Source organism: Urocitellus parryii, chromosome 5 (genome assembly GCF_045843805.1).
Source record: "Urocitellus parryii isolate mUroPar1 chromosome 5, mUroPar1.hap1, whole genome shotgun sequence".
Lineage (NCBI taxonomy): Eukaryota > Metazoa > Chordata > Mammalia > Rodentia > Sciuridae > Urocitellus > Urocitellus parryii.
The window spans coordinates 167323606-167349413 of record NC_135535.1 but is presented as its reverse complement, the minus strand read 5'-3'; the positions used below and the strand labels follow the sequence as shown (position 1 = coordinate 167349413).

The following is a 25808-nucleotide window of genomic DNA, read 5'->3' as shown; positions in this document are numbered from 1 at the left end:
CACCAAAGCCCACTACTCCCAAATCCACAAGTAGTAAACGCCCTAGTATTTGGCTACAAAAATCGCTTGTAAGGAGCGCCCTCTAGTGTAGAGGTGAAGAAAACTCAGAGTTCCAGGCCCAGTGTTGTGGTGCTCTGATTTCTAGTTAGTCCACTAAGTTTCAGATTCATTAACTCCTCTTCCAGGGTCGGGTGTGAGAAACTGCTCTGATTGAAAAACAGATTTGGGATTCCAGAGGGCAGGTATCCTGCTTTGTGGGAAGCAAATGAAGACTCTCTGGTTGGCTTTTTAGAAGACACAAATAAGATCTGTGGGCTCCATGGCAAACGTGTAGTAGTTATGCCAAATGGCCTCCAAATAGCACTCTGACACATTGAGAACTTATGTAAGAACCTACTATGGGGCTGTGTGTATATGTAGCTGTGTGAAAGCCACCCATGCACGAGGCCCTGGGTTTGATCCACAGCATCTCAAAAACAACAAACCAAACCACTCTTGGTAGGTCTGATGTTAAACATCCCCTTTGTCCCCGTGGTGTCAAAAGATGCCTCAGTGGATGATTATAAGTAGAAAACTAGGGAAGAGGAATCAGGTATTGGCAGCTTTTCCATTTTCATTTGTGTGTGAGTTTTTTATATAAATGTTAAGTATGCGAAGCAGGAATGCTGATCAAAATGTTTCAGTGAACAACTTTTGGCGATTCATCTGTATAATGATTATAAAGGTCTGCTTTTTTTTTCTTTTTTCTTTTCTTTTTTGACCATGGCAGCATTTAGATTTTTTGAAAACTAAGTTTACTTCTTACTGACAGCCACTAAATGTCGTTTGTAGAATTTTGATCATACAGTGGATTTCACTCACTATGCCTTTCTGAGTTGTCCCACATGCTGGTTGCAGATTTTTAATAATGTCCATCTACTGGGCTGCTTTTATGAATCTGCTATTAAAATATAGGAGGCAAGACACTGTGCCACATGCTGGTAATCTCACTAATCTCTGGTAATCCAGAGGTTGGGGCAAGGAATTGCAAGTTCAGGGGCAGACAAATCTGCAACTTAGTGAGAAGTTGTCTCAAAATAAAAACTTAAAAAGGACTGGGGATATAGCTCAGTGATGAAATGTCTCTAAATAAATAAATACATGAAACTGTTAAAATGGTATATACACAAGTATGTTCTTGAAGCATGTTTTATATTGGGGAAAAAAGAAACAGTCCCTTTGTCCATAAATAGGGCACTGTCTGGATAAATAATGGTATACCCATCCACAGGATACTTTGCAGCTCCTACATGGAATAAAGTACATTTATGTGTACTCACTTTCATTAACTTTTCCCTACAGTCGACCTAACACTAGTAGAAGGCCACTACCAGGGATTGAACCCAGGTTCTTTCACATGCTGGGCCAGCACACGACCACTTGGTGATCTCCCGGGATTTGATGCTAGGACTGAGGTAGACATGAATTTAAAAGCAAAATATTTATTATTTGATACCATGTTTATATTTTTTCTCCATACATACTAAGAATACAGGGAATATGTAGAGAGGAAATAGGAAGTGTCCACCATGCTGTGGGAACTGAAATGGAATTATTGGGTAGAGGAAATTAGTGACAGGGAGGAGTTTGATGTTTTGCATTTTATACTTTATTACTTTGTGCTCTAATATAACAAGAAATCAAAGTGTGTGTGTGTGTGTTTCTAATCTTAAATTCATAATATTAGGCAACCAATCCCTAAATTTGAGCTATAAGAATTTTTGTGGATTTAAGTATTCTTTGATAATTTCCCACTGAGCTAAACTACTGTGGAATGTCCAACCAAGTATGAGAAATTCAATGCATTCTTTAAATAAACCCTTCCTTCTAGCCCAGCTCATCTGGGCATCATAATCCCCATGTAAGCTTTTTAAAAATTAGATCCAAGGGGCTGGGGTTGTTGCTCAATGGTGGAGTGCTTACCTAGCATGTGCAGTATGCTTAGTTCAATACTCAGCATCACATAAAAATAAATAAAGAAATTAGTGTGTTGTGTACAATTTATATATATATATATATATATATATATATACACACACACACACACACACACACACACACACATATATATATTTTTTTTAAATTAAATATTAGTCTTGGTGACAGATCTGATGACTCAGAATCAGAATGTCTGTGCCTGAGGCTGTTGTCTTACTGTTCAGGAGGAGATGGGTTGTGAAGATTATTGATTAGGTAATTATGTGTGACAATTGCACTAAGCCAGGAACAGAAAAGGCAGAGAGGCAGACCTGGCCTGCAGGGGCTCCTCCAAATAAACCTGATGGGGACCCTTGATGGATAATTCATTCTCCCAGGCTTGGCAATGAAAGTGTTCCATGTGATGCAAGTAAGGTACTCCAAGTACTCAGAGCTCTCAGATGTGTTAGGGGTGTACCTTTATTTGTATTTTCACTAAAACCATTATTTTTTGCATTTGTCTCAGTTTCTGTGTTCTAAACTGGAGGAAGGTGGGGGATGATTAGAAGATCAGGAAAAAACTCACCCAGCTTTTGGAATGAAGAACCTCCCCCCCAGTTTTCTTACCATAAACACAACAGGATGTAGTGTGTTATTATCTAAGAACCAGGTTGTGCAGAGGCAGACAAGTTAGATTCTAGTCCTGATCCCTCTTTGTGCCAGTTGTGTGACTTATCTGCAAGTTATCTGCAAGGTTCTTGACCTCTTTGAACCTCTGTTTCTTGATCTGCATAATGGACAATGACTTGCTTTAAATGACATTTAAGGAAAGATCAGAAGTGGCAAAGAGTAGAAGTCAATCAATCAAACCTCAGCAGCTGTTGATTAGTACCACAACAATTACTAGAGCATGAACTCCTTAAAGGTTAGACACAATGTGTTAATATGTGATTTCCCTTTCCTCTTTCCCTACAGTCTACCTAATACTAGTAGAGGGCCACTACCAGGGATTGAACCCAGGTTCTTTCACATGCTGGGCCAGCACAGGACCACTGAGCTGTGCCTTCAGTCCCCCCCCCAAAAAAAACAGATATAGATAAAGATAGATATAGGTAGTCTACAGATCTGCAATTCTGTCTGCTACAGGTTGTAGTGGTTCCCATACCACCTGGAGTGCAAGAGTTCAATTCTTTTTGCATGTGCAAGCTGCTTTTCCTAATCTAAGTCCCTTCCTAAGACTGCTTGTAACATCTACTTGTTCCCTTATTAACAATGAGCTAAATAAAATCTTTGGCAAATGCTCATTTTCTATCTGCATGACAGCCATGAATTTATTGTCTTTTGAAAGGTGTCTTTTAATATTGCTGCTACTTCTTTACCAAAGCAGTGGATTTCTGTGGAGGGCAGACACCTTGCCTGAATCTCCCTCTCAGGGTCAGGTGGAGTTGGACAACATTAGCGTTAATATCTTGTCCTTGGGTAGACAGAAAAGCTCCCTAGGAGTTTGGCTTCGGGTCCTGTGCCAACAACCTGAGGTGACAAAGAGGAAAGCACTTCTGTCAGCGAAATGGGCTCATAAGGAACCTCTGGACCCCCAGGGCAGCCTCCTAGGGCTACATGTCTTCCCCAAAGCCCTTCCTGTGCAAGAACACCCTTCCTTCCTGGGGTGGCGCCCTGGCTAGAACCTAGAGATTAGGTCTTTGGGGTCTCTGAGATCCGCCAGGTGCTGCGGGGCCTCTGGAGGGGAAGAGTGTTTTGGAGCCAGAAAGCCCCAAGCCGCTCAGGAATTTTGGCTCAGTTTTGGAGCATTTCCTCCTGGGCCGGCCTGGCGCTATCCTGGGGAGGGCATCCGCCAGCAAACAGGGCGCTGAGATTTGCCAGGCCAGCACCTTGGGGCTCCTGTTCTGCGCACAGGCTGGGCTCGCCCTGCTCTGCGCCACCGGCGCCTTGGCAGGTGGGTGGGACTGGGGGCGCTGGCAGGGTACCCAGGGAGACCAGGGATGGCAAGATAGGAATGATAGACAGAGGGCGAGGGGGAGAGAGAGAGAGAGAGAGAGAGAGAGAGAGAGAGAGAGAGAGAGAATAGAGGTAGAGAAGGGTGGAGAAATGAAGATAAGAACAAGTTCTAAAGGAGAAGGGAAGCCTAAAAAGAGAGAAGGAAAGGCTGAGACAGAATGAGGCTTTGGAGATTTAGAAAAGCGATTTCGTCCATCAGGCTGTGGATATGCTTTTGGAGCTCAGCCCGGGCCAGCGCCGCCTCCTCTGCGCCTTCGCGCGCCTCCATCAGGCGGCCATTGGCGTCCTCGCGGCTCAGCACCTCCTCTTCCTAGCGTGCTTGCAGGTTGCGTAGAGTCTCCTCCAGCCCTTCGCGCTCGCCCTGGAGCGCCTGCTTCTCCTTGGTAGCGTACCCCGCCAGGCGCAGGTGGCTAATCTCCTGCTCCTACAGCGCCTGGAAGCAGGACGGCTCCCAATGCTTCTGGCACAGCACCAGCAGCTCGGCTTCCAGCAGCTTGTTCTGCTGCTCCAGCTCGTGCACGCGCTCGATGAAGCTGGCAAAGCGGTCTTTGAGGTTCTGGAGCTGCACCTTCTCCCTCCTGAGTGCGGATGGACTTGAGGTCGTTGCTAATGGCGGCTACCTGGCTCAGGTCTAGGTTCTCCAGGCTGTCATCAAGGAGCCGGAACTGGACTAGTAGCTGCGGTGCACCGAGAGCCAGGAGGACACAGGGGCCAAGTAGTTGGAGTAAGTGGAGCGCGTGGTGCTGTAGCCGCTGCGTGCGCTGGAGATGTGCACCCAGGGAGTCACCACATAGCGCCGCTTGTAAGAAGTCTAGGCTCATAGCTAAAGGAACTCAAGCTGGCGGCTGGGCCAATGGCGGAGATGGGGGCCTGGAGAGGAGGAAGGACAGGGGAGAAAGGGAAAGGGAAGGATGGATGGCTGTGTGCCTATTATTATTTTTTTAAAATTTTTATTTATTTATTTATTTATTTTTTACTTAAGAGATTGCCATAGTTGGACTTGAGAGTCCCCCAAGAATTGTTCAAGAATTGTTCCCCTGGGTGGTGCTCTTGGGAAATGATGAATGTTCAGACATGGGGCCTAGGGGAAAATTGTTGGGTCATTGGGGGTGTGCTCTCAGAGGCAAGTGATTTTGGGTTTTATTTTATTCATTTATGTAAATGCGGTACTGAGAATCCAACTAGTGCCTCTTGCACATATGCTAGGCAAGTGCTACCACTGATCCACAACCCAGGACTAAGGTGAGTGGTTTTGTTTCAATACATGCTGTCACCATGAAGTGCAGCCTTTCTCCTGGACCAAATAGGTTTGCCATGGTTTCTTTTATGAGGGCAAAATGTTCTTTGCATATCTTCATTGGACCTGGCTGGCCAGGCTATGTCTTTCAAGAATAGTAGACTTTAGAGCTTTGAATTTAAGTTTGTCTTGTGACTTTCATCAACCAATAAAATATAAGTAGATTGTAATGTGTGTAATAATGAGAAAGATTTATCATCTATTAGGCAATTTATTCTTTTTAAATTTATGAATAACCATTTTATTGCATTTATGAATTTAATGTAATGTTTGCAGTTATTTATTACCATGGCACTATTTAGACAAAAATGACCAATCTACAAAACTTCTGTTGTATTTTAAAACTGTATCATCCAATTGAGTCTTTGAAAAATGTTTATTAAATTTCTAGATATACATTTATTATAATTGCATCTGAGAATCCTTTTTGCTAGGAGCCACAGCAAAAGTATTATGATACATGGCACTTTTGGTTTAGGTGACTGCCAGCTAGCCATTGAGATGATATGATTATGTTAAGCTTTACATTTCATATGGAAATTGGACTCCTGCTGTTCACCTCAGCCTGTTACTCATGTTACTCATGTTACTCATGTAATGGGAGAGTTCCCATTTGTCAATTGAAATATACTTTTTGTAAAACTTAAAGGAAAACCCATTTCCTTATTGAAATGTTTCAAGAGGCTTGTTCTCTTATCAGGCTCAAAAATGAAGAGGTAGAACCCAAGATCCACACCACATCCAGGATCATGGAAAGGCATTTGCTCTGGTGCTTACATCATGTGCAGAAACTGATTTAGGGTTGTGAAATAAAACATGGGGGAAGCCATTGGTTTTGCCTAGGCTTTGAAATAGAATAAACAGACCAAATCAGCATGGAGTCCCATCTCAGCAGCTGAGTGCTATGGATCTCAAATGGCCCTAAAAGCCATGGGCTGCAGGTTGGGTTGCCAGGCTGTGGTACCACAGAGAGGTGGGAGAAACATCAGGAGAGCATTAGTTCTTTGGGATTATGTGCTTAAAGGGAATGTTGGGATCCTGACCTTTCTTCTCTGGTCTCTTTTTTCTTCCTGGCTACCATGATGTGAGAAGTTTTATTCAACCACTTGCTCACCATGATGTTCAGATTTACCACAGAGCCAAATGGATGAGAACAAGGGATCATGGACTGAAACCTCTGAAACTCCTTTGAAGTTGGTTAAGTCAAGTATTTTGTCACAGCAATGGGAAGTTAGCACTGAGTTTCAGTTCATGTGGAAACTTTTAAATCACTTCAGCTGTAAACAATTAAATTGTCTTTTTACCTCACTTCTGTTTCCTATAAATGCTGGCTAATTATGTTATTGTCCACTGTTCTTAGATTCTGTTCTGATTCTGAAGGCTACCTGATTTACAAATCATTTTTGTTAGTTTTTTAAATAAACTCATTTTGAATTAATCTCATCTAAGATGTTCTTCCACCTCATTCAGGCATCCATTTAGGGAAAGGGCATTGTCACTTCTTTCATACCAAATCATTCATTGGAATTTTACTTGATGGGGAAAAGAAGGGCAGGGACTCACATTCCACAAGTCAACATAATGAACTAGAGTGCTCCTGCATGCACACTAAAAGAAGGGTGTTAGCCCCTGCTCAGTAGGCTGGCTTCACTAAACCCAAGTCAGAGCCATGATGCAGCACCTGGGTCTTTTCTGCAAATCAATCTTTGAGAGCAACCCATCACTTTCAAGAAAATTCGGACAACAGACTGCAAGGTCAACCTCAAATTGTTTGTGAACCAAAAACAATTCGATGATGCTCAGTCACAATCATGGGACATCATGGCACTCTGCAGAAGGCAGGTCATTTTGGTTTATTATTCCCAGCTTAATTTGCCATTTTTACAGGGGTAACACACCCTTCACTTCATTTTTCTTTCAAGTACTGTCTATTGAGAGCAGATGTGTTCTTTTACAGCTGAGTCCATCTTCCATGAAAAAAGACAAAATTCCATGGATGTCAGTGTGGTCCTGAGGGGCAGCCCAATCCACCATTCAAGTATTTATTTATAGATGAATGGATGAAGAAGATAGGTGATAGATGGATAGATGTATTTCTCATGTGTGTAAGTAAATTAATAACCTTTTGGAAAAACTTTATATTTTATTGTTGTTCTCTTTCTATGTATCTGATTAGGCTTTATAGAACTCAGTTTGACTTTTTAACAATTCCGTGATGTAAAGTGATCAAACAAAAAACCTTCCCTAACTTCCCTTGGCTGTAGGATCACCACAGGTTGATACCCAGTGCCATTTATGATCAGAACTCTTCCTGCTTTTCCACCCTCATCTTCCTTCACTGAATTTCATATTCATTTCTTCAACACAAGCCAAGTCCGGTGAGGGACGGCGGGGTTAAGAAACACACAGGACACCAAGGTTCTTCATCCAGGAGGAAGCATGCACGCTTTATTGCCAAATTTGTTCCCATTATATATCTTTTGTAACAGCTGCGGGAAATCACTCAAAAGCGAGGAGGGAAGAGTAATAACTGCCGTCCTTGGGTTACCGCCACCGTCCCCTATCAGGAGGCTCTGAACAGGTCAAGATGTTCCCGTGAGACACATGTGCTCGAGGCAGATAAACAGGAAACCACAAGCCCGCGTCACAGCCTTGTGAGCTGGCCACATTGACATGCAGAACAAAGGACTGGGGGTTGAGTCCCCAGGGGCCAGGGCAGGCCTGCTACCAGCAAATGCCTTTATTTATTTATTTTTAAAAATGTGATGCTGAGGATCCAACCCGGGTACCGCCCGTGTTAGACAAGTGCTCTACCACTGAGCCACAACCCCAGCCCCATAGCCCAATCTTATGGGAGAAAATAAACAGTTCTTGTTTTCCCTGTTTAGGTCATCAAGCCATCCAGAATAGAGAAAGTGTCCAGAGGTAAGCCCAGAGGGGACAACAGTACAGATGTCTTGAAGTTCAGAATTCAAGTACCATGTCCCATGTGAAAGGCAAGTTGGATGAAGAGGGGAAGCCCTTCTGAAAATCCGTTTGACTGTGGATTCTTCATGGATTGCCATAAACTGCTCACATCTAACTAAAAATCTTATATGATATCTGGATTCTTGATGTGTGCATGATAGACTAACAATAAGATCCTTAGATTGTGAGCTCTACCTACTCTTTCCACCAACGTGTTTAGTTCAGAAGTTATAAAACCAAAGTATAGCTCCCTATGGTCCTTAATCCCCAGATATTTTGTTTAAGTCACTTTGTTTATTAATGAAAACCCATCTTTTTCCCCACACCAACAACTGATGAGAACACATTTTATTAATAGACTCAAATATATGTTCTCTATAGGATTTAAGAAGCCATAAGTTAATGGGAAGTTATACTCCACATATGTATAAAATGTCAAAATACATTCTACTGTCATGTATGTAAAAATGAATAATTTTTTTTTAAAAAATACCCACTATTTAGCTACTAATATTTCAGTATTTAAACTTTCTTAGAAATAACTCATGTTTTATATTTGTCACATAACTTAGACTGTACATGAAGAACACAGTTATACACCCATATCTCAATTACATTTATTTAGTTTATTTACTTTTAACAATTACTTGTAGATAACCCAGAATGACCAAAATTCCAGACAAGAATAGTCAGTATTTTTTAAGCTCTTTTATGTTTTGTTTTCTTTTGTTTTTCTTTTCTTTTTTAACATTCAGATAAGTTTAGAACTTAATATCAGATATTTGCCTTCCAGCTAAGACTGACTGAAATTATAAACCTCCAAATGACCATGAAATTTTTAAAATTATCTTTTTCTTTTTATGAGTACATTATAGTTATTAAAATTATCTTAAAGTTGTTTGAAAGAAAACTCTATGTTATATGTGCCAATCAGACATAATTTTAAGTTAGGTGCATAAATGAAAAGTAAATTTTTAATGTTTTATATATATTAGTGCACATAAGAGTAGGTTGGTTTTGAGATAATCATACAGTGTGGAATAAAATTTGCTTCATTGAAGTCCTCACTACTTCCTCATTCCCTGTCCTTCCCCCCCATTTTTTCTATTCTTCTGATCTTCCTTCTATTTATTGTATTATTATATTTGTGCTTTATAGGTATACATGCAAGTAAAATTCACTGAAGTATACTGACATATGTACAGAGCATAATTTGTTAAGTTTCATTCCATGGTTTCTCCCTTTTTCTGTCTCTCCTCCTACTCCCAAGTACGTACCTATACTCCATTAGCTCCCTTTTTTTTTCATGGTGTCCCCCCCTCTCTCTTTTTCCCCCTTACTTTGTTCTTTGTGAGAAATGACAGAAAACATTCAACCTTTAGCTTTATGAGCCTGGCTTATTTCACTTAGCATGATGTTCTCCAGTTCCATCTACTTACTGGCAAATGCCATAATTTTATTCTTCTTAATGGCTGAGTAAATTCCATGCATCTAGATACCACATTTTCATTATCTGTTGATAGGCACCTGGGCTGGTTTCATAACTTGACTATTGTGAATGGCACTGCTCTAAACATTGAGGCCCCTGTATTGGAATGCTGATTTTGGTTCTTTATGGATAAATATAAAGACATGAAATAGTTGGATCATGTGGTTGTTCGATTTCTAGTCTTTTGGGGATTCTCCATAGTGCTTTCCAGAGTAAATGTACTAATATGTAACCCACCAACAATATATGAGTTTACACTTCTCCCCACTTCCTCCTCATCATTTATTAATATTGTATTCCTGATGATTGCCATTCTAAATGGAGTGAGATGAAATCTCAATGTACTTTTGATTTGCATTTCCCTGATTATTAGCAATATTGAACATTTTTTTTCTTGTATTTTTTGGCCATTTGTATTTTTTCTTTTGAGAAATATCTGTTTAGTTATTTTGCACATTTATTAATTAGGTTATTTGGGTTTTTTTTTTAGTGTTAAGTTTTTTTGAGTTATTTATATATTCTGGATATTAATCCCTTATCAGAAGAGTAGCTGGCAAATATTTTCTTACATTCTGTAGGCTCTCTGTTTTTTCCTTTGTTGGGCAGAAACTTTTTTAAAATTTTATTTTAATTGGTTATTTGTGACATTTAATGCACTTTAATACATCATCATAGATGGAGTATAATTTCTCATTCTTTTAGTTGTACGTGTTATAGAAACCCACACCATATTTTCTTTATCCATTCATCTGTTGAAAGGCACTTAGGTTGGTTCCAAGTTTAGCTATGGTGTGAGTTGAGCTGCTATAAACATTGGTGTGGATGTTTCAATGTAATATGCTGATTTTAAGTCTTTTGGTATAAAACAAGGAGTGACATAAGTTGACCAAATGATGGTTCCATTCTAAATTTTCTGAGGTATCTCCATACCACTTTCCACATTGGTTGCACCAATTTTCATTCCCACAAGGAATGTTTGACTGTACCTTTTTCCTCATATCCTTGCCAATGTTTATTGTTTCTTGTATAGTTGATAATTGCCATTCTGACTGAGGTGAGATGAAATATTAGAGTATCTTTGATTTGCGTTTCTCTAATTGCTAAAGATGTTGAACATTTTTTTCATGTATTTGTGATTGATTGTATTTTGTCTTACGTGAAGTGCCAGTTGATTTCCTTTGCCCATTTATTGACTGGGTTATTTGTTATTTTTTGGCGTTAAGTTTTTTGAGTTCTTTATATATTCTAAAGATGAATGCTCTACCTGAGGTTCATGTGGTAAAGATTTTGTCCCATTCTGTAGGCTCCCTCATTGTGTTATTGTTTCCTTTGCTGCAAAGAAGCTTTTTTGTTTGAATCCATCCCATTTGTTGATTCTTGATTTTACTTTTTGTGCTTTAGGAATCTTGGTAAGAAAGTCATTTCCTAGGCTGAAATGGTGAAGATTTGCACCTACTTTTTCTTCTTTTAGGCATAGGGTTTTATTCTAGTACTTAAATCCTTGATCCAGTTTGAGTTGAGTTTTGCTCAGGGTGAGGAATAGGGTTTCAATTATTTTTTTTTCCTTTCATGCATCTTGATTACATGTATCCCCCCTACCCAAATTTTTCAGGTCATTGTGAATGGAATAGTTTTCCTGATTTCTTTCTTATCTGGTTTATTATTCAAGAATAGGAAAGCTATTGATTTCAGTATGCTGATCTTGTATCCCGCTGCTTTGCTAATTTTGTTTATCAGCTCCAAAGGCTTCTGATGGATTTTTGGAGTCTTGTGGATATAGGATCATGTCACAAACAGAGATAATTTGACTTGTCTGTTTCCTATTTGTATCTCTTTAATTTCCTTCACTTGCCTCAGTGCTATGACTAGAGTTTCAAGAACTCTATTAAATAAGAGTGATGAGCAGACATCCTTGTCTGGTTCCTGATTTAGAGAAAACATTTTCATAATTTTTTCATACAGCTTGGTGTTGCTGCTTTGCATTTGTCATATATAACTTTTATAATGTTGAGGTGAATTCCTTTTATCCCTAGTTCTTCCAGAGTTTTTAACATGTATCAGTGCTATATTTTGTCAAAGGCTTTTTCTGCCTTAATTCTTGCTCTTAATTCTATTTATGTGGTGAATTTCATTCATCCATTTGTGTATGTTGAACCAACTTTGCATTCCTGTGATAAAATTCACTTGATTATGGTGTATTATTTTCTTGATGTGTTTTTGAATATGCTTTGCTAATATTTTATTAAGGATTTTTGTGCTTATGTGATCATGAATATTGGTCTGTAGTTTATTTCCTTGATGTATTTTTGTCATATTTTGACATCAGTATGATATTGGCTTTATCTAATAAATTTGAGAATGTTTCTTCCCTTCCTATTTCAAGGAATCATTAGCGGAAGTTTGGCATTATTTCTTTTCTTTTTTGGGTGAGTGGGTGGGTGGCCAGGGATTGAAGCCTGTGTGCTTAACCACTGAGCAAATTCCCGGTCCTTTTTTACCTTTTATTTTGGGACAAGGTCTTGTTAAGTTGCATACAGTCTTGTTATGCTCCGAGGTTGATTTTGGACTTGCAATCCTCTTGCCTCAGCCTCCCAAGCTGCTGGGATTTTATATGTGCAGTATTGCATCCAGTGTGTGTTTTGTTTTTCAGTGGAGGGGCACTAGTTCATCTTTAAAAGTTTGAAAGTCTCACCTGAGAATCCATCTGATCTTGAGCTTTCCTTTGTTGGAAAAATTTTGCTTGCTGCTTCTATCTCACTGCTTGATATTCGTAAATTTAGGTTTTCTACATCTTCATGGTTTAATTTGAATAGATCATATGTGTGTAGAAGTTTGTTAATATCTTCTAGGTTTTCCTGTTTATTGGAGTATATATTTTCAAAATAATTTCTAATGATGCTCTAAATTTCAGAAGTGTTTGTGATGATATCTTCTTCTTCACTTTTAAGTTTGTCGATTTGGGTCTTCTCTCTCTTTTAGTTGGGGATACTCAATCTTATTTATCTTTTGAAAGAACCCACTCTGCACTTCATTGATCTTTGGTATCTTTTACATTCTCAATTTCATTAATTTTGGCTTTGATCTTTATAATTTTCTGTCTTCTACTGATTTTGGAATTAGTTTGTTCTTCCTTTTCTGGGGCTTTGAGGTGTAACATTATATTATTCATTTAGGATCCTTCTAATTTTTTAATGTAGGCACCCCATTTCAAAAAATGTCTCTCTCAGACATTTTGATATGTTGTACCTCTATTTTCATTTCCTTCTAAGAATTTGTGTTTCTCCCTTGGTTTCTTCTATGATCCCATTCATCATGCAAAGCTTATAATTTATCTCCAGATATTGAAATGATTTGTTTTTATCTCATTACTAATTTCTATTTTTTCCATTATGAACTGATAGGATGCAAGGCATTACCTCTGTATATTTGTAATTGCTAAGATTTAATTGGTGTCATAAAATATAGTCTATTTTTGGGAAGGTTGCATATGCAGCTGAGAAGAAAATAAATTTAGATATTAATGAATGAAATATTTTATAAATATATCTTATATTCATTAGATTAATGGTATTTTTTAAGTTCTGAAAAGTCTTTACTTGGTTTGTGTCTCGATTACCTATCTGTTTTTGTAAGAGATGTGTTGAAGTCATCCCTTATTACTGTACTAGAGTCTATTTTATTTTTTATATTGAGTAGGTCTTGTTTTATGTATGCAGGTGTACAAATTTTGGGGGCATAGATATTTAAAACAACTACATATCTTTATTGAATGATTCCTTTAACTAGTATAAAGTGACATTTTTTGTCTCTTCTGACTAATTTGGGCTTAAAACCTATTTTGCCAGAAGTGAAAGTAGCTTCTCTTGCTTTTTAAAAAATTCTTCATTAAAAATATTGAAATTTTCCCATTGAGGTACCTGACGTTCTGTATTTACTTTCTATGCCAAACTATCCTACTGTCCCTTACTGTGCCTCTTAGAAGGAGTCAGGACTAGGTAAGTTTCAGCCCAACTTTCTTTGTGAGTTTTGCCACTCCACCTGCTGTAGTCAATTGGAAGTGCAGCCTGTTTAACCTCCTCTCAACTTCTCTGCTTACCCACCAGTCAGTACAGGGGATATGGAACTGGAAGAACCTTTTACTGGGTTTTTGACCAGACCTCTTCGTAGTTGGAAGTGTGCCTTTGGACCTTTGTTAGGGGTAAGTACTCTGGAGAGATTAAATCCTTGCACCCCTAGCGCAGAGTAGAAATTAAGCTCACATGGGCATCTAGGACTCTATTGTCTTCAGAGTTCTACTCAGGGTGGATTGACAGACCTCTGGGTGGATGGTGCAAGGCAGGGTTTCTGTAGCCCATCTACCACCCAAATTTGGGTTTCCAAGTTTTCATCCCCAATGTAATTCTGCCCACCTGATCAATCTCCCCTTACCCTTTGCAGTTGATCATTTGTGCCACAAAGCTCTAAAGGAAATTGGATTGCATTCTTCTGTCTCTATTGTAATCAGTCTTATTTTTACCTTATGTACTCCTGCCTGCACAAGTTCCCTGATGCTTTTCTGCTGTTCATTCATGTGTCAGTGGCCTTAAAGAGCACACAGGATACATTTTCTTCTGTATCTGTGTCCCAAATCCCCTTGGATCCACTATTCATGGGAATGCTTTGGGATTGTGATTTGGTAGATGTGCTTTAGGTTATACAATAAACACTGGCTGAGATAGATCAAAACATTTGTTAAGGACTCTCAGGTTCCCATAGGAACAAAACTCAGTATAATCCCCTCAAGCTGGGACCCCTTCTCACTTACAAAGTGAGAAACACAGAGCACTTTTTGTGTGCCAACTTTTCCATTGTCTTTCTCTTTCACATTTGGTTTCCCTTCCTTTGTAGAGACATAGCATCAGTGTTGCTGCAAGGTATTAGTGTAACTTCTTATATCTTTTGTACACTGCACTAGAATCTCTGGGATTCTCCAAATCTTGAAAATACAAATAATGCTTTATAATGGTTTTCTCCATACACTCATCTTATTATGAAGCCTTAATTCTGCCATTCAAATTACAAACAGCAGAGCACAAGGGAAGCTCCTCCTTCCTCTACTCTGCCATCTTGGGAGGATGGCCTCCTAAAAGTGCATTTTTTAAAAAAGCCATAAAATGTAATCATGGACTCAACAATGTTAAAAATTTAAGGAAGGGGAAAATTCTGTGAAAGGGTGAAGCAGTCACTGAAACCACCACTAAAATTATTCCTAGGGTGCTGGCTGTGGTGGTGTGTGCTTGTCACTCCAGAGACTGAGAAGACTAAGGTTGGAGTATTGCAAGTTTGAAGCCAGCCTCAACTAAGTAAGGCCCTAAGCAACTTAGTGAGATCCTATCTCAAAATAAAATTAAAAATGCCTAGACATTAAACTCAGTGGTACAGTGTCCCTGGCAACAAAATTTAAAAAAAATATTCCTAAGAATTTAAGAGGCAATTTTTTTAAACTTTTTTTTTTTTTGTCACTGGTGAAGGGTCAAGCATCTGAGAGTGATGATAGAGACTCTCTTTCTTCAGGTTCTCCTATATCATTGCCTTCATATTAATTCCCTAAAGGCTGGAGAAAAGATTGTTAGTCAAAAATGCAAATTTCAGAGTTGTTACCCAGACATAAATTTTGAATTCTGTCTATTGTCCAAAGATTTCAGAGCACTGAAAACATAAATATAGGTATCTGGTAGTTCTGAAATGTCTATACATATATAAAAAAATAAAACCCACAGTTCCTTTTGGAGTTCCTTTACTTGGATGCAGATCTGCAGGATGAAAATGTCTTTCAACATCCCAAGCTTTTAATTGCCAGTAACCAAGACAGGAATACTATTTTTAAATCTCTCAGACCCTTCCTGAGACTTCTTGTGGTCAGGTCTCCCTGGCTAGCCTCCTCTTCAGAATGGGTATTTTTTAAGCTCCCAGATCCCAGGAGAAAGGCAACAATTCTCTAGATCTGTGGCTCACCCTTGCATGCTTCTTTGACTTTCCCAGTTCTTCTCTAGATTGTCATAACCCTATTAGCCGACTCATGGGCCCAGCACTACTCACTGATCTGTGGATACTTCCAAGCACCCGGCTCTAAGTGGCCACTAAGTTTTCCCAAAATGACAGTGGTACAAGGCCACTGAATCAGGCTCTGGAATGGTACTTTCCCTTATCATCTCAGAGCCTGGCATCCTGGGAAATTCCATTGTTCTCTGCCTCACTCCTTGTGAGTCCAGTAGCAAAATCCTGGGAGCCTCTGAGGGAATTGTCCCCTTTAAGTTACCAATTTTATAACCAAAAAAAAAAAAAAAGTATAGGTTCACATCTTTATGTATGCAAAACCAAAAAGCCAAACAATGGAGAAAGATTTATTATGTTCAACAGGTAAGGAGAGCACTAAGCTTATTCGCAAAACAATGCTCTCCCCAACAAAGAAAGTGTGGGATTTTGTTTGTACAGCCTACACAGATGCATATGGAAAATCATGTGGCTATCTCTGCTAGTCAGCTTTCCATCAGCTTTGATGTAACTATGGGTATCCCATTGTAACAGAGTGATAGTGGAGAAAAGCTGCTCAGCTCATGACAGCTGAAAAGCAGAGAGAGTCAGAAGGGGCCGGAAACAAGACATACCCTGTGAAGACAGGCCTCTACTGACTAATTTCCTCCAATGAGGTCCCAGCTCCCAAATTTTCCAACACCTCCCAATAGTGCCACCAGTGGGGGAGAAAACCTTCAACCCTTGAGACACTAGGGGACATTCCAGATCCAAACTCTAACAAGGGAGGACACATTTGTGAGCATGTTCAGTTAAGGGTCACAGATAATAGGTTCCATAAGGAAAAATGGTGGACACAAAACACTTCTGGGCATGCTGAGTTCAATTTATGAGAGAATTTTTATTCTCATGTGTTTCACATGAGTTTCTACAAAAAGTTTTGGCTGAAATAAGCAAAGAAGAAAGTAGACTCATGGTCCTTCAAAAATGCAGAAGCTTTTTCCATCCTAAGGATAAAAATTTGCTCCTACAGATGCCTACCTCACTTGGTGAATAATAGGAAGAAATGTCATCAAGAAAGTGAATATGATGCCTTGCACCCTGTTTCACACCCTAGAAATAACAATTCCCCCAAACCTGGACAGATTCATTTTAGGAGACACTCAGAGACTGGTGAGGAGCTCCTTCCTACACCCCATGTAAGTGCAAAGCCAACCATATTAAAGCCAGTAGAAAAAGATTCACACCCTGAGTTCAAAGCTCTTTTTTTTCTCCCCTTCTTCAAAATTGCAGGCAATAATTTGATTTTCCACACTTTGTTTCATATCTTAACAACTCACTATGAAGTTAGATGAAAGCACTAACTTTTCCTTATATACCCACCACTTCCAGGCTAATAGAAAGGTCTCAATTATTAGGCAGTTATAAAAGTTTAAAGCAGAGACTGGCTGGGGTGGAAACCATGCATAGACCCTCAAATGGAAAACTTCTGAAAAATCACATTTTCTTAGATTCACAGGATGGAAACACAGTAACCTTAGTACCAAGAAAAGATATTCACAACCCTTATTCCAGAGCTGACTTTCTCAAATGTAATGAAATATCATGGTGCTCACCTACTACAGAATGATATAATAGTCCCTCAAAGTATGCTATAAACCAGGTGTGGCAGCACTTGATTACAATCTCATTTTCTTAAGAAGCTGAGGCAAAATTATCACAAGTTCAAGACCAGTCAGGGAAACACAGTGATAAAATGGAGTATGGATTAGTGGTTAGAAGCTTGCCTCACAAGTATAATGTTCTTGGGTTTGATCCCCAGAATCACTAAAAAAAAAAAAAAGAATCCCTCAAAGTGATAAAAATTTAATTTAAAAAATGGAGAAAAGCAGGACGAACTAGGAAATTTTTAGCAGAAACACTGGCATTTAAGGAGGAAAAGAAGTCAAATAAGCAACATAGCAATGTGATTTTGTACTTTAAGGCATTAGTAAATGATGAACAACCTAAACATAAATTAGCAAATGGAAGAAAATAACACAGTGTAAAAATAAAGTCAAATTAGAGTACAGTACAAAAAAAAAAAACAATAAAAAAAAGAGCTGGAGTATTTAAGAGATTAAAAAAATTGAAAATTCCTTAGCTACATTAACTAAGAAAAAAGGAGAATGCTCAAATAATTAAAGTCAGAAATGAAAGAGGATATGTTAAAACTTATGTCACAGAAATGAGAAACATTAAGGAAATTACTACGTGCAATTATATGTCAATAAAATGGATACCACAGAAGTTAATATGCTATAAGAAACATAGCATGCAAACACTAAACATGTGAAGAAATAAAAAATTTGCACAGGCCCTTAAATTTTGAAGAGATTTTTATCAATGGTCAATAACTACCAAAGAAAGAAAATCCCTGAGTGTCCAGTGTTTCACTGGACCATTCTGGCATACATTTTTGTATAAATGCCATATGCTGTTTTCAATCTCTTTAAAAAATATTTAACAGGAAGGAATACTTCCAAACTCACTCTACAAGGTCACAATTACCCAGAACTCAGAGCCAGACACTACAAGAAAAGAAAAATATAGACCAACAAATTTTGAAAAATCTGGTAAGAATATCATCACCAAAATTCTAAGAAACTAAACTCAACAACGTACTGTTAAAATTATAGGTCTGGGGATATAGCTCAGTAAAAGGTTATTCACCTAACTTGCATGAGGTGCTGGTTTTGATCCTCGACACCACACACACACACACACACACACACACACACACACACACGAAAAGTAAAGAATAATAAGTAAAATTCTTTACCATGTTCAAGCAGAACTTACTCTTGAAATAAAAAGCTGGTTCAACATGTGAAAAATCAATACAATGTACTACATTCATATGAGGAACAACAGAAACCACAGATTATTTCAGTTGTTGCCAGAGGGAAAAGCACTTGAAAAAATTCAACACTATTTCATGATAAAAACAATTAACAGACAAGGAGTAGAAGGAAACAGTCTGAGCATAATGAAAACCGTATAAGAAAAGGCTACAGCTGAAGCCAAACTCAACAGTGAAAGACTGGAGGCCTCTCCTATGAGAAATGATAGCTTTATTCTTTGGTCATGGTCTCTAAGATTGACACTAAAAATACGGGCAACAAAAGAAAAGACAAATATGATTACATCACACATGAAAATGTAGGGCTAGGGATTTTGCCCATTGGGAAGCATGAGCATATCTTGTATAAAAGCATGGGTTCAAGCCCCAGTAAATACTCAAACAAAAACACACACATACAGACACACACACACACGCACACACATGCACACACACTACTCATTCTGTTTCTCTGGTTGAACCATTTATACATATTTTGCTGTCTTTTCTGGGTGAAAGCTTTTGGGTTTGACACAGGATAGTTATACAAAATTTATGTCAAAATATGACTTTGCTATTGTCTTTATTTTAAGAACTTGCACTTATTTGAAGTATGGCTTCAGAAGATATATTTGAGTGTCAAGTTGACATGGCAGTCACACCTTTGTTTTAGTAGATATGCTGCTGAAGCAAGCACAAACAGCATTGTTTTAAAGCAATGTTTGGATTAAAACTTCTACCAAGAAATAATTTCACTTGTCTTTACTGCTAGAATGAAAAAAAGTATGAGCTTTTAGTACAACTAATATGTTTGAGATATTTAAGATGACAGAGAAAATAAGACAAAATTTGGGGGTTGACTAATGTCTTCTACAGCTAAACACAATAAGCTACATTAATTAGCTCTTGTTGAGTGTATTACTTATGTCTGTGTATGGTTCATGTGGTAATACCAGAGAGAAAGAAACCAAACCAAAAAAAAAAAACAGGATTGACCTAAATGAACATATTTTTGGATAAAGAAATAATAGCCCTGGACCCACAGAATCCTACCCAGATGACAAAATGCCAAAACATGCATGGCCCCTGGTGCTCCTACAAATGAGACCATGAATGATAAGGGAAAACCAAGAATCTAGATTGGGTGCCTCACTCATGGATGAGAAATTAACCAGATCAGGGGAAAACACATCTGAAGTTAAAGGATGATGAAAATATATCCCCAACAATATCCTGGTATTGTATTAGTGCTCTACCCTGCCCTTTACTTTTGTCCCATAATAGATTATTTTTGTTTTAGTGGCCCAGTTTCTGTTCCTACTATATAATGCTAGAGTGTTTTACTGATAATTTTGTTCTTAGATATCTAGAAGAAGAAGAGGTTTGTGTGAATTTGCAAGAAGATTGAAAGTGTTATAGAAATTTGAGCCCAAACTATTTTGAATAGTCTTCCCTACTCTTCCAGACAAAGATGCAGAAGATTAATTTTTGTACTTAAGAGACTGCCACAGTTTGGATCTTGAGAGTCCCCCAAAGGCCCAGGTGTTCAAGGCTTGGTCCCCAGTGTGGTGCTTTGGGGAGGAGATAAATCTTTCAGAGGTGGGGCCTAGAGGAGGGTCTTTGGGTCATTGGGAGTATACTCTCAAAGGTGAATAATTTTGTTCAACACATGCTCTCACTATTAAGTTCTGCCTCTCTACAGGCCCAAAAGTAATGGGGTCCAGTGATCATGGAGTGAAATCTCCATAAGTGTGAGCCAAAGAAACCCTTTCTATTTATAACTTGATTATTTCAAGTATCTGTTATAGTGACAAGAAACTGACAGAACATTAATGAAAATTTATAATCCTGACTGAATAGATGGACCATGATCTTTTTGATGAGGACAAAATGTTTCTTTTCTATCTTCATAGGGCCAGCCTGGTCAGGCTATGTCTTTCAAGAATTGTAGACTTTACAGCTTTGAATTTAAGCTTTTTTCTGTGACTTTAATCAGCCAGTGAAATATCAGTAGATAACATTATGTATAATAATGGGAAAATATACCATCTATTTGGGACTTTTTTTTCTTTTTCCTTTTTTTATTTACAAATAAAAATTGTGTTGGTTTGTGAACTGAAATGTAATGTCTGGAGTTCATTCACTATTATGGTACTATTTAGACAAAAATGATGGATCTACAAATTGCTGTTATATTTTAAAATTCTATCATACAATTGAGTCTTTGAAAGTATTTATCAAATTTCCAGACATACATTTATTATAATTGCATCTTATAACCCTGTTTTTAACTGAAGTAAGCTTTCTGTGTAACCTGGAAGAAAAAAACATTTCCTAATTGAAATGTTCCAAGAGGCTTTTCCTCCTCTCAGGCTCAAAAATAAAGATGTCAGACCCTAGATCCATACCACATCCAGAATAATGGGAAGGCACTGCTCAGGGGCATACATGATGTAGTTAAACTGACTTAGGGATGTTGAAATAAAATGTTTGGGAAGCCATTAATTTGGCCTAGACTCCTGCATAGATTCAATAGACCAAATAAACATGGAGTTCCATCACAGTAGCTGAGTGCTATGGATCTCATATGGCCCTAAAGGCCATGTGATGCAGGCCTGTTGCCAGCCTCTGGTACCACTGGGAGGTGATAGAAACTTTATGAGGCAGAACCTCATTGGAGCATGTTACGTTTTTTGGGCACATGTCCTTGAAGGGGATGTTGGGATCCTGACCTTTCTTCTCTGGTCTCTTTTGCTTCCTGGCAACCATGATGTGAGAAGTTTTGTACAACCACATGCTTCCCACCATGATGTTCAGCCTTAACACAGGTCCCAAAGTGATGAGTCCAAAAGATCATGGACTGAAACCCCTGGAACTCCTTTGAAGTTGCTTAACTCAGGTATTTTGTTACAATAATGGAAAGCTAACACTGAATTTCAGTTCATGTGGGAAAGTTTTGAACCACTTAAGCTGTAACCAAATAAATTTCATGTATACCTCACTTCTATTTTCTACACAAGATACCTAATTTTGTTGTTAGACACAGTTCATAGTACATCTTCTGATTCTTAGGGCTGTTGGGAGCTACCAATGAATCATTGCTTTAAACTCCATAGCCATTTTGGGTTTCTCTCAGTATAATGGTGCTGAAAGACATAACCAGTTGCAGGTGGCTGCTGTAAATGGTGCAGATTGCATGCATGGCATGGGATTTATGGGTCTGATTATTTTGTATTCAGATGCCTGCTGCTCTGCAGTAAAAGAAATATTGGCACAGCTCAATAACCTTGAGATGCCAGCTGTCCAGAGGAAGAAGAATATGTCACATAAATATATAATTCCCAATTCACCTGTTGCTGCCCACTTTTTTTTTTACCTTGAAAATCCTTTCCTGAAAAAGGCAGCAGAATACAACAGACATGAGTATATCAATATGTAAAGCAATGAAGTGTAACTGATGTGATTCTGCAAGCTGTATACGGGGTAAAATGGGAGTTCATAACCCGCTTGAATCAAAATGTGAAATATGATATATCAAGAACTATGTAATGTTTTGAACAACCAACATTAAAAATAAATAAATAAATAAATAAATAAATAAAAAGAAAATCCTTTCCTGACAATATGTCCCTTTAATGTGCTTCCCCTTAAATAAATCATACAGAGCCTTACTCCTTCCTAGAGATTGGACTCATCAGATCTGACCCACTCACCAGGCACCCACTGTGAAATTATTTTTTCTTGTATTTTGTCATTGTTTCTAAATATTATTTCAGATTTTTAATTTCCCAACCAGCTCACTCCTCCATGTGGTTATATGATCCCTCATTTTTTTAGGACCCAGTGACAATTTGATGCTTGAACAGGGATCTGTCCTTGAGGCATTCAGAATGAGAAATTTTAGGTGAGCTTGGCCACTCCTCCTAAAAGGGATGCCACATAATTTTTGAATTATAGAGAGGGGTGGAGTAAATTGTTTAGTCAGCCTGGTATAAAACTTTCAATATTTTCTGAAACTATAACTAAGAAAAGAAAGCTCTTTTATGCTTTGGATGAAGAAGGCACAATTGTCGCAAATTTTAGAATTTGATTTTCAAACTTGTCTTTGTATCCTTAAGAAAAGAGCAGTAGATGCAGATTCTTGGGAGGCACTTGGTACCACTTACCATGTGACTGGACAAAATCCACATGGGAGAGTTTATCTTGTGGTCATTTATCTTGTGGAATAGAAACTGTCTTCACTCATCTTGTAATAGCATACAATGTTTGATTTCTATCTCAGTTTCTGATTTTAAAGGCTACAAAATGTTAGCTAAGGCTTTTCAGCCTCTGGCATTTTCCTAGCCCTCTACTTCTCAGCAACAGTCTTTGTCTTCTGAGTGTGGACAGGATAAAGAAGAGGAAAAAGATAAAATTCTGGCAATGTTTTTAGAAAAAATTTTCAACCTTTCTGAAGATTTCTCCAGAAGGAAATATTTTAATGGTGATTTGGCTAGAAACTGCTGGGTGCTGCCTGGTTGCAAAAACAAACCAGAGGGCTAGGGTTGTGGCTCAGTGGTACAGTGCTTGCCTGGCATGTGTGAGGCCCTAGGTTTGATTCTCAGCACCACATACAAATAAATAAAATAAAGGTTCATCATTATCATCATCATCAACAACAGCAACAACAAAAAGCAACCAGAGCTTCTGAATTGATCCTGCAGAATTGACAACCATGCTGGTTTGTTAATAAGGCCTTCTCTATTTCAATAGCTTCAGGAGAAAGAAATGGAAAGATTCTAAAAGTACAAGTTTTTTTTAACAAAAATTTTTATATTTTTTTGTTTATTTGTATTCTTTAAATGTCTGGTCTTTTAAAATTATTGTATTTTTCTAATCAGTCTTATTTTATCTAACTATGGAGGAGTTTTGTACTCTCTTTGTTTAAAGGCAAATTTCAAGAGTGGGTGATGCCAAGAGTGTGTCTGGCAGTCGTAGGGATAAAGCTGGCAAACCTGAAATCTTTTATTTCAGTGTTCACATGGTTGCCAGATTTCAAACCTGATATTTCCATCTATAAAATTTAATTCTAATTTAAAGTCATAATGTAAAAATCTTATTGGCTTTATTTTAATTGCTAGAGCAAAGAAAAGCATTGATAAAAATCTATACCATTACTTCCAACCTATAGAGCTCTACCTGAAAAAGTTATAATTTTTTGTTTATCTGTCTAATTTGTGTATGCATGAACACACTATCTTGTATTTGTGCTATGTTTTTATGTATATGAAATTAAAAATTGCCATATAGATAAATGAGTTGTCATAAATTAAAATTAAAATTAAAATGTGTCCAAATATATTTTAATTAATTCAAGTAACTTACAAATAATTTCCATTTAACCTGGATAAACAGATAAATGTAAAGATGGCTTCAACATTACTGACTCACAAGTTTTTCCAGGTAGTCAGTTAATTAATAAACTGCTGATTAATGTGAAATGTCTAAAATATACTATACATTGCATCTAACAATTTTCTTCAACAGAAAAGAGATGTTGAATATTATTATCTACATTTGTTTGATGTCTTGGCTTTTACTTTTTAATAATAAGATAAATTTAAGATAAATGGGATTAATTTTACATGTCTTTATTAAAGAAGATTCTTATTAATTTATGAAGTTAAAGTGCTAAATATCATCTATTAAATATAGAAATATCAAGCAATCTTAACTAAAAGATATTTAAATGTTACAATGTGTATAATTTTGTTAATATAAAATGGTCTAAAATTCTTTTGTTCCTTAGGTTTTCACTGATAAAGGACTTGCTAGGAGTTCAGCTTCTGTCAGGTGTGATTTATAGATAAGGGTCTAAGAAATTTTTCTACTGGTAAAGTAAAACACTGTGAATGTCTGGGTAAATTAAAACAAAATTGGAACAAAACAAATTTCAAACAGTTTGCATGTAATTATATTGCTTATGAATAATTAGCACTATTAGCTAAACTTGTTTAAACCTCTTCCCTCTTTTTTTTTTATTGTTGGTCGTTCAAAACATTACATAGTTCTTTTTTTTTTTTTTAAAGAGAGAGTGAGAGAGGAGAGAGAGCGAGAGAGAGTGAGAGAGAATTTTTAATATTTATTTTTTAGTTCTCGGCTAAACACAACATCTTTGTTGGTATGTGGTGCTGAGGATTGAACCCGGGCCGCACGCATGCCAGGCGAGCGCGCTACCGCTTGAGCCACATCCCCAGCCCCCGAAACATTACATAGTTCTTAATATATCATATTTCGCAGTTTGATTCAAGTGGGTTATGAACTCCCAATTTTGCCCCATATACAGATTGCTGTATCACATCAGTTACCCTTCCATTGATTGACATATTGCCTTTCTCATGTCTGATGTATTCTGATGTCTGTTCTATTCTCTACTATCCCCCCTCCCCTTCCCTCCCCTCCCCTTTTCTCTCTCTACCCCTTCTACTGTAAATCATTTCTTCCATTTGTATTATCTTGTCTTACCCCTCCTTTCCTCTTATATGTCATTTTGTATAACCCTGAGATCGCCTTCCATTTCCATGCAATTTCCCTTCTCACTCCCTTTCCCTCCCACCTCTCATCCCTGTTTAATGTAAATCTTCTTCTCAAGCTCTTCATCCCTACCCTGTCCTTGTTTATTCCCCTTATATCAAAGGAGTCATTTGGAATTTGTTTTTTAAAGATTGACTAGCTTCACTTAGCATAATCTGCTCTAATGCCATCCATTTCCCTCCAAATTCTATGATTTTGTCATTTTTTAATGCAGAGTTATACTCCATTGTGTATAAATGCCACTTTTTTTAATCCATTCATCTATTGAAGGGCATCTAGGCTGGTTCCACAATCTTGCTATCGTGAATTGTGCTGCTATGAACATTGATGTAGCAGTGTCCCTGTAGCATGCTTTTTTAGGTCTTTTGGGAATAGACCTAGAAGGGGAATAGCTGGGTCAAATGGTAGTTCCATTCCCAGCTTTCCAAGAAATCTCCATACTGCTTTCCAAATTGGCTGCACCAATTTGCAGTCCCACCAGCAATGAACAAGAGTGCCCTTTTCCCCGCATCCTCTCCAGCACTTATTGTTGTTTGACTTCCTAATGGCTGCCAATCTTACTGGAGTGAGATGGTATCTTAGGGTGGTTTTGATTTGCATTTCTCTGACTGCTCGCG

The 25808-nt window shown here is 37.9% G+C and overlaps 1 pseudogene; it reads right to left on the bottom strand.

Moving 5' to 3' along the window:
- Positions 1-4099: 4099 nt before the first annotated feature.
- The window catches only part of LOC144255083 (neurofilament light polypeptide pseudogene), a 34269-nt pseudogene continuing 12560 nt past the window's right edge, over positions 4100-25808 (bottom strand).